Here is a 6,455-nt window from a genome sequence, read left to right as displayed (position 1 = left end):
CAAGGAATGAGTTCACTGGCCCTGTCCCTGCTTGTAAATGAATGGCTCCTGTGTATGTTCTCACCTCACATGGGCCCGGCACCTAGAGGTGTATTAGGTATACATGCACAGGCTCCATCCCCAGGATTGGTAATGATTGGTAACAAATAATCCTGGTTACAGGGAACCAGTATACATTCAGCTTGAATGTTCATAGGTGCCGTGACCACATTTGGGCAAACTTGCGCAAAGGGCAGCACATTCACCCTATATGCACTGGCTCTGGACACACATGATGACATGTATAAATTCAGAAGTTTGTGCCAGTGTTAAAAAAAACTGCATATTTTATTCTCATTGCAAAAATGTGAATTTTGTGGTTATAGAATGTGAAATTCTGAGTATTCAAGATTGCATGGGCCTACAGGAATTTCAGTAAGGTATCTGGGTTGTAGAACTGACTTCTCCAAGGAACTGAGCAGAATTAGCTCCAAGTCATATCAGTTGGACACTGGAGATGCTCTGAGAGAGCCAAACTGTCGAATGCATGATGTTACATGATTGTTGTATATCATTTCAGGTACCATGCAGAAGTCAAAGTGGAGTAGTTAAAAAAAAGAGAGAGACTATCTTTTAATTACTCCTAGTGTATCCATCACTCTTGATGCCCCTGAAGATAAATCCAGCTGTCAAGAGGATTTCATATAGTGGTCTCTAGCATTTAACCAGTTATGGGAAGCTTTTTCTTTGCAATATGCTAGGCTGAGTGATATTTATAATAAATTTGTTTTCATAGATTCATAGATACAGACTTGTGAGAGACCAAACTTCATTTAGTCCAATCCCTAAGGCAGGAAAATCAGTATCTCCACCCTATTCATTCTTTCGTCATTGTGTAGGCCCCATGAGCAAAGCTAAAGTGTGCCCTAAAAAGAGGCTTGGTATCAGCTCCAGATGATTTGAACAAGCCAAATGCTACTTGTTCAGATTAAAATATAAATTGATCTATCGGTTTGGATCCTATGAACAAGTCCTGACTCTGCTAGAAGAGTCTCCGCCACGCAGCATGCTTCCGTTTCCACTAAAACTTCCATTTGCGCAACGATCCATTGGTAGCAAATGATCTGGAACAAATGAAAGGTCTGGAGGAAGCAGAAGCATTTTCCACCACAAAGGCTATCTAGTGTGTACTGAGCTCATTCATACGATCCAAGTCTCCCATTTCTGAAATTATCTCTTCGACCCTTTTGACTTTTTTTTAGACATCCTTGATCTCTCTCACAACTTCCATCTTCACAATAATACACATGCTGGTGATTGGCATCAATTAATTTCAGGGGTGCTCCCCTAAAGCTTACCTTTTAAATTTTAAAATAATCACTAATAGAATTCTTCAGTGACTCACTGTGCCATCGTAAGCAGTTACACCCTTTTAAATCCACTGAAGTCAGTGAGTGTAGAAGCGTGCATCTCTGCATAGAATGGCACTGTCAAGTCTTTATTTCACTATAAAGAATTTTTTTAAATTTATAGATAATCTGTTTCAGGTTATTTTGGATAACTTAGAAAACTGGAGTGACAAAAGAACAACTGTTACAGAACTAACTGTGAGAATTCTTCAGTGACTCACTGTGCCATCGTAAGCAGTTACACCCTTTTAAATCCACTGAAGTCAGTGAGTGTAGAAGCGTGCATCTCTGCATAGAATGGCACTGTCAAGTCTTTATTTCACTATAAAGAATTTTTTTAAATTTATAGATAATCTGTTTCAGGTTATTTTGGATAACTTAGAAAACTGGAGTGACAAAAGAACAACTGTTACAGAACTAACTGTGAGTTAATATGTGCGATGCTGGTTCTGGCTATTGCTTAGTGGCAGGGTATTCCTGTGCATGTTACTAGAAATTAACTGTTCACGGCAGTGCCTTGTTACACGAGCCATGTTGAGTGCAGTATTGTTCTGGGGAGGGGCTGTGGTTCATTGGTAGGGCACAGGCAGGAGATCTCAGGTGAAATATTTTGCATCTCCAGGTAAAGGGCCTCAGATGCTCAGAAAGGCCCCTCTCTGCCAGAGACCCAGACCAGACAGACAAATAGAGCTAGTTGGACCAGTGGGCTGACTCTGTATAAAAGAGCTTCTTATGTTCATGTTAGGTGTAAGGCTGATTAGAGTTATCCAGATTTTAACTCGTAAAAATTAATATTTGCATCCACCTTGTCCAATGATGTGGCAAAAAACCTTAAAGTCTCATACGCCTTACTGATAATGTATAAAACCCTGGGTAAAGTCTGCCATCCATTCCACCTAGTAGCTGCCTACACAAATTAAATTTGGCTGCTAGTTCATATTCAAGATGAAATGCTCATTTCACCATCATCCCTTGACCTGTATGTGGCTTACAATGCTGCTTGAGTAATCTGTCCTGCTTCAAAGCCTCTCTTGTGATTGCCTTATCTGTTTTTCTTCTGTGTCTCTTGAACGACTCTTTCAGTGTTCATCTCTTTCAGACCATGAACAGCTCCTAGAAGGCTCAGTCTTTATCCATTAGCTTTTCTCGTGCTCATCTTATGGTCTTGTAGCATGCTGCTTTGTAGGCCTGGTAGAAGAGGAAGGGTCATTGTGTGCTGTGTCTCCTGGGTGGCACAACGAGAGGTAAGGGCAGCCCCAGGTGTCCCCCTTTGTCAAACCACAACTGAACACATCTGTCCCTCTGGAGTTTGCACAGGAAGGGTTTGTCCCCTTTCACTGGCTCCATAAGAAAGGCAACATGACATGGCTCATCTACAGTACCATTATTTGAAAAACTTAGGTCTGTGAAAGTGCTCCCAAGGTCAGAACACAGCCCTGTACTGAAAATATTCTTTATATCAATGCAGCTCCTAAAAAAAAACAAAATAATACCTATTCCCACCAGAGGTGTTTCATTGCCAGTTTTATATACTTGTACAGAATGATTTTGTTAAGCTACATTTCGACTTGAAATGAAAATACCAGACCTCAAATGTCTAATTTGTCAACACTGATCTTTAAAATAACACTGATCCAAAGATGTAAAATTTGTAATAAATTTTTTGTAAAATGATTTATTTCTGTTCTTAACTCTTGCCAAACTATTTCACTTTTTCAGTGCTCCTTTTTTCTTTTCCTGTCCCATTAATTTGATTATTCCTGGCACAAAGGACTTGTGAGACTCATTCTTGACACAGGTTAAAGTTCCCTACAGAAATTATCTTCCAAGCAGTTCAGATCCATTTGAACTGTGTAAACTCATGTCCTATGACACTTACACCAGTATCCTTGTTACATTCCATTTGATTTCACTTTTACCCCCTACTGTCTCAGTGCTAAAAGAGAGTCTTCAAATGGGGTTTTAGAGAAGATGGACTGTGCAATTGGCATCTTTCGCTTCTGTTAAAATGAGATAAAACACACAAAATTGGTGCAGTGATGCAAACTCACAGGTGAAGAAGGTGTCTCCATACTAACAGAGGAGGGCATCATTCCGCAAGTCTGTGTAAGGGGGAGGCAGCAAACAAGTGGGGATTTAAAACTAGGAATAAACTAAGTATAAACAACTAGGTATAAAACATGTTAAAGTGTTTTGTAACTGGGACTATTATATATATTTTTAATCCTGGAAATGAAGTGATTTTCCTAAATTCAAGACAGACCCACTTCCAGGATTTCACTGCTGGCATAGCAGTGCCAGTGACGTAGCCCCGGACAGCGGCATGGCTTACCAGTGTTGACATGAATGCCCCCCCCATTCTAGTGTAAGTGCCCTTATCCTGGGATAAGTGGGCACTTACGTCAGCGTAGGGTCATGCCAACACCTAAGATGATTTGCACACACCCCTTCAAGACTGCAGCCTTAGAAGGTCTACTGAAAATCTTATCCAACTCATTCAGTAGGGCTTACTGCCAGGAAAGTGTTCTTAGAATGGTTCTGTCAATTACCTAAACATACTATTATTCTCAAAAGCTCAAACTTTGTATATATTTGATATGTTCCAAAAATTTATCCAGAGTGCCAGATTCATCAGAAGAGTTCTGCCCTTTATCCACTACAAGATGGGAAATCTTAGCAAACACATTTTAATACAATACTTTTGAGTAATGGATAAGTATGAATATGAGCTAAAATCAACAACAATTTCTTATTGAATGGCACAAATATATAGCACGCAATCCACATAATACCTTTTATTAGGGCGAACCCAATTACATGTAATAGTGTGCAAGCTTTGGAGTTTTCTTGAACTCTTGTTCAGGCTGAATGTTATAAAAAATTAAGGGAAAGAAAGATGGTGGGACAGGATGTAAAATCCTGCTGTAGTCAGCATGGTGATTAGGTAGTTAGATGCAGTTCTGATGCTAGCAGCCAGTGACAGGTTTTTTATGAGCAAGAGGCTATAAAATCATTACCTTCCACAGAAAACAATAACATAAACACACTAAAGCCCAAGTATATTAATATACTGAAGAAAAGATCATAAGAAATACAGACATTTTTAGATACATAGAATCATGGTTGTTACGCACAAAGCTTAGGTAGAAATGTATTTCTGACACTGAATATACTTACTGAAGCCCTTCAGTCATCAGAATGTAAAGAAGTCTGTTTATTTACTTCTTTCATTTATAGTCCATTTTTCTCATTGAGACTCAAGGTGTGTCACATAATTAGAAAGTAATGCAATAAAGACCAGTATAAAACATATAACGAACCATGCAAGAAAACTAGATTACAAAATTACAGGGCACTGAAATTAAAACAGCCGAATCAAAATGTGTGGAATGATAAAAGCATAGGAGCCTTCCTACAAGTACAATTCTGCTCCTTTTATAAAAACTGCTCTTTTGAACAGTTCTGAACATTTCATTTTACTACCACTCTGCTCCCTTCATAAATATGTCCCTCTGAGCAATTCTCTTACAGATTCGGTGTAAGGGAGGATCATTTTCTTACACAAAAATAACAAAATATCAGAATCACCAATATACTTCATCAATAAATAAAAGGATTTACTATTTTAACTCCCTGTGGGAATTTTGAGCAACCCCTTATGAATCCACTTCCAAACAGTAGTCGCTTTCTTGTTAGAAAGGAATGAGGGATGGAGGCAGCCATTGGCAGATGGCCAGGTTGTGGCACATAGCCCAGATTGTGAAGAACAGCTATTTCCAGGGACTGCATTGCCCAGCGCCCTCCTATATGGGAGAGGCAACGAAATCACGTCTTCAGCTGGCTGAATGCCCACTTGTTGACCATGTGTGTCTGGTGATGGGCTTGGTTGTAGGCTGCATGGTCTGATGGGTGATCCTTGGGATATGGAGTGAGCAAATATGGAAGGATGGGGTATCTGCGGTCACCTAGCATGGATGGAATGACATCCGTCAGGAGTGAGGAACTGTGCCTTCTGCCCCTCCCTCCTTCCCCGACTACTGACCCAGCAGCCATCCTTTGCCCTCTAGCCATACAGCCAACAGGAAGTTGAGGCCGGATTCTGCAAATATCTGCGCATCATGGACTCTGCCAGGAAACTTGACCATGAGCTCTGTGAAGATGCCTTAGCAATCATGGGACACCTGAACATCCAGGCTATAGAAGCGATGGTGCTTTCGATACACCTGCAGCTCCTCCCAGGGGGCTATGAGGGCAATACAGTTATAGTCCACAGTGCCCACTATGTTGGGAAGCCTGAGACTGAACCCTGCCCGGATGGGTGCCAGCTCCATCTCTTGTCTCTACATGCTCCTGTAGGTTGGCCAGCATGGCATCCAAAAAGCTGTGCAGGCAGAGGCTCGTCAAAGACTGGACACCTGCAGGACCTAAGCCATGATGCCTTGGAAAGATCCTTTGGCTAAGAACCTGAGGGAGAGCAGGACCTTCTGTAGGACAGGGATGGCATGAGAGAGGGGAACTTGATCCTGGAGAACTGGCCCAAGCTCTTCGCACAGGGCTTGGGTAGCTGCCCTGTACAGGAAGAAATGATCCAAGCAGGTGCTGTCTGTCAGATGGAGGGTGCTGATGTGTGCCTGGTATCGGCAAGTCTGGTGTTTTCTCTGCTGTCAGAATACCACCCAAACATAGAGCTCTCGGGGAGGATGCTTGGGCCCCTGCTCTACCGTCAGGTTCCCAGGGTCTTGTGTGACTGAACTTGGTCCCTTTAAGAGGGTGGGGCCGTGTGTCACTGACAGTGAGCAAAAGTCTCCCTGGCCCTGCCTCCTCTGCCCTTGGGCTCTGATGGGCACTTGATTTAGCCCCCGTGCCTAGTGATCCCTGATTGGTTCTGACTTCCCTGTCCATCAAAGCCCCACTGCCTTGTCAAAACACCTCCACAGAACGTAGTGGTGTGGTCGCTGGGGATGCTAACGTGGTTGCATGCAAAGAAAACCTCAAACACCCTCTATTTTCCTGCCGGTTGCTGCGTAACAACCCTATAGGGACTGGACTAGAGACACCATAGTTGCG

This window comes from Euleptes europaea, chromosome 5 (genome assembly GCF_029931775.1).
Source record: "Euleptes europaea isolate rEulEur1 chromosome 5, rEulEur1.hap1, whole genome shotgun sequence".
In the NCBI taxonomy this organism is placed as follows: domain Eukaryota; kingdom Metazoa; phylum Chordata; class Lepidosauria; order Squamata; family Sphaerodactylidae; genus Euleptes; species Euleptes europaea.
The sequence above is the reverse complement of the archived record's forward strand: the minus strand, read 5'-3'. Positions refer to the sequence as shown.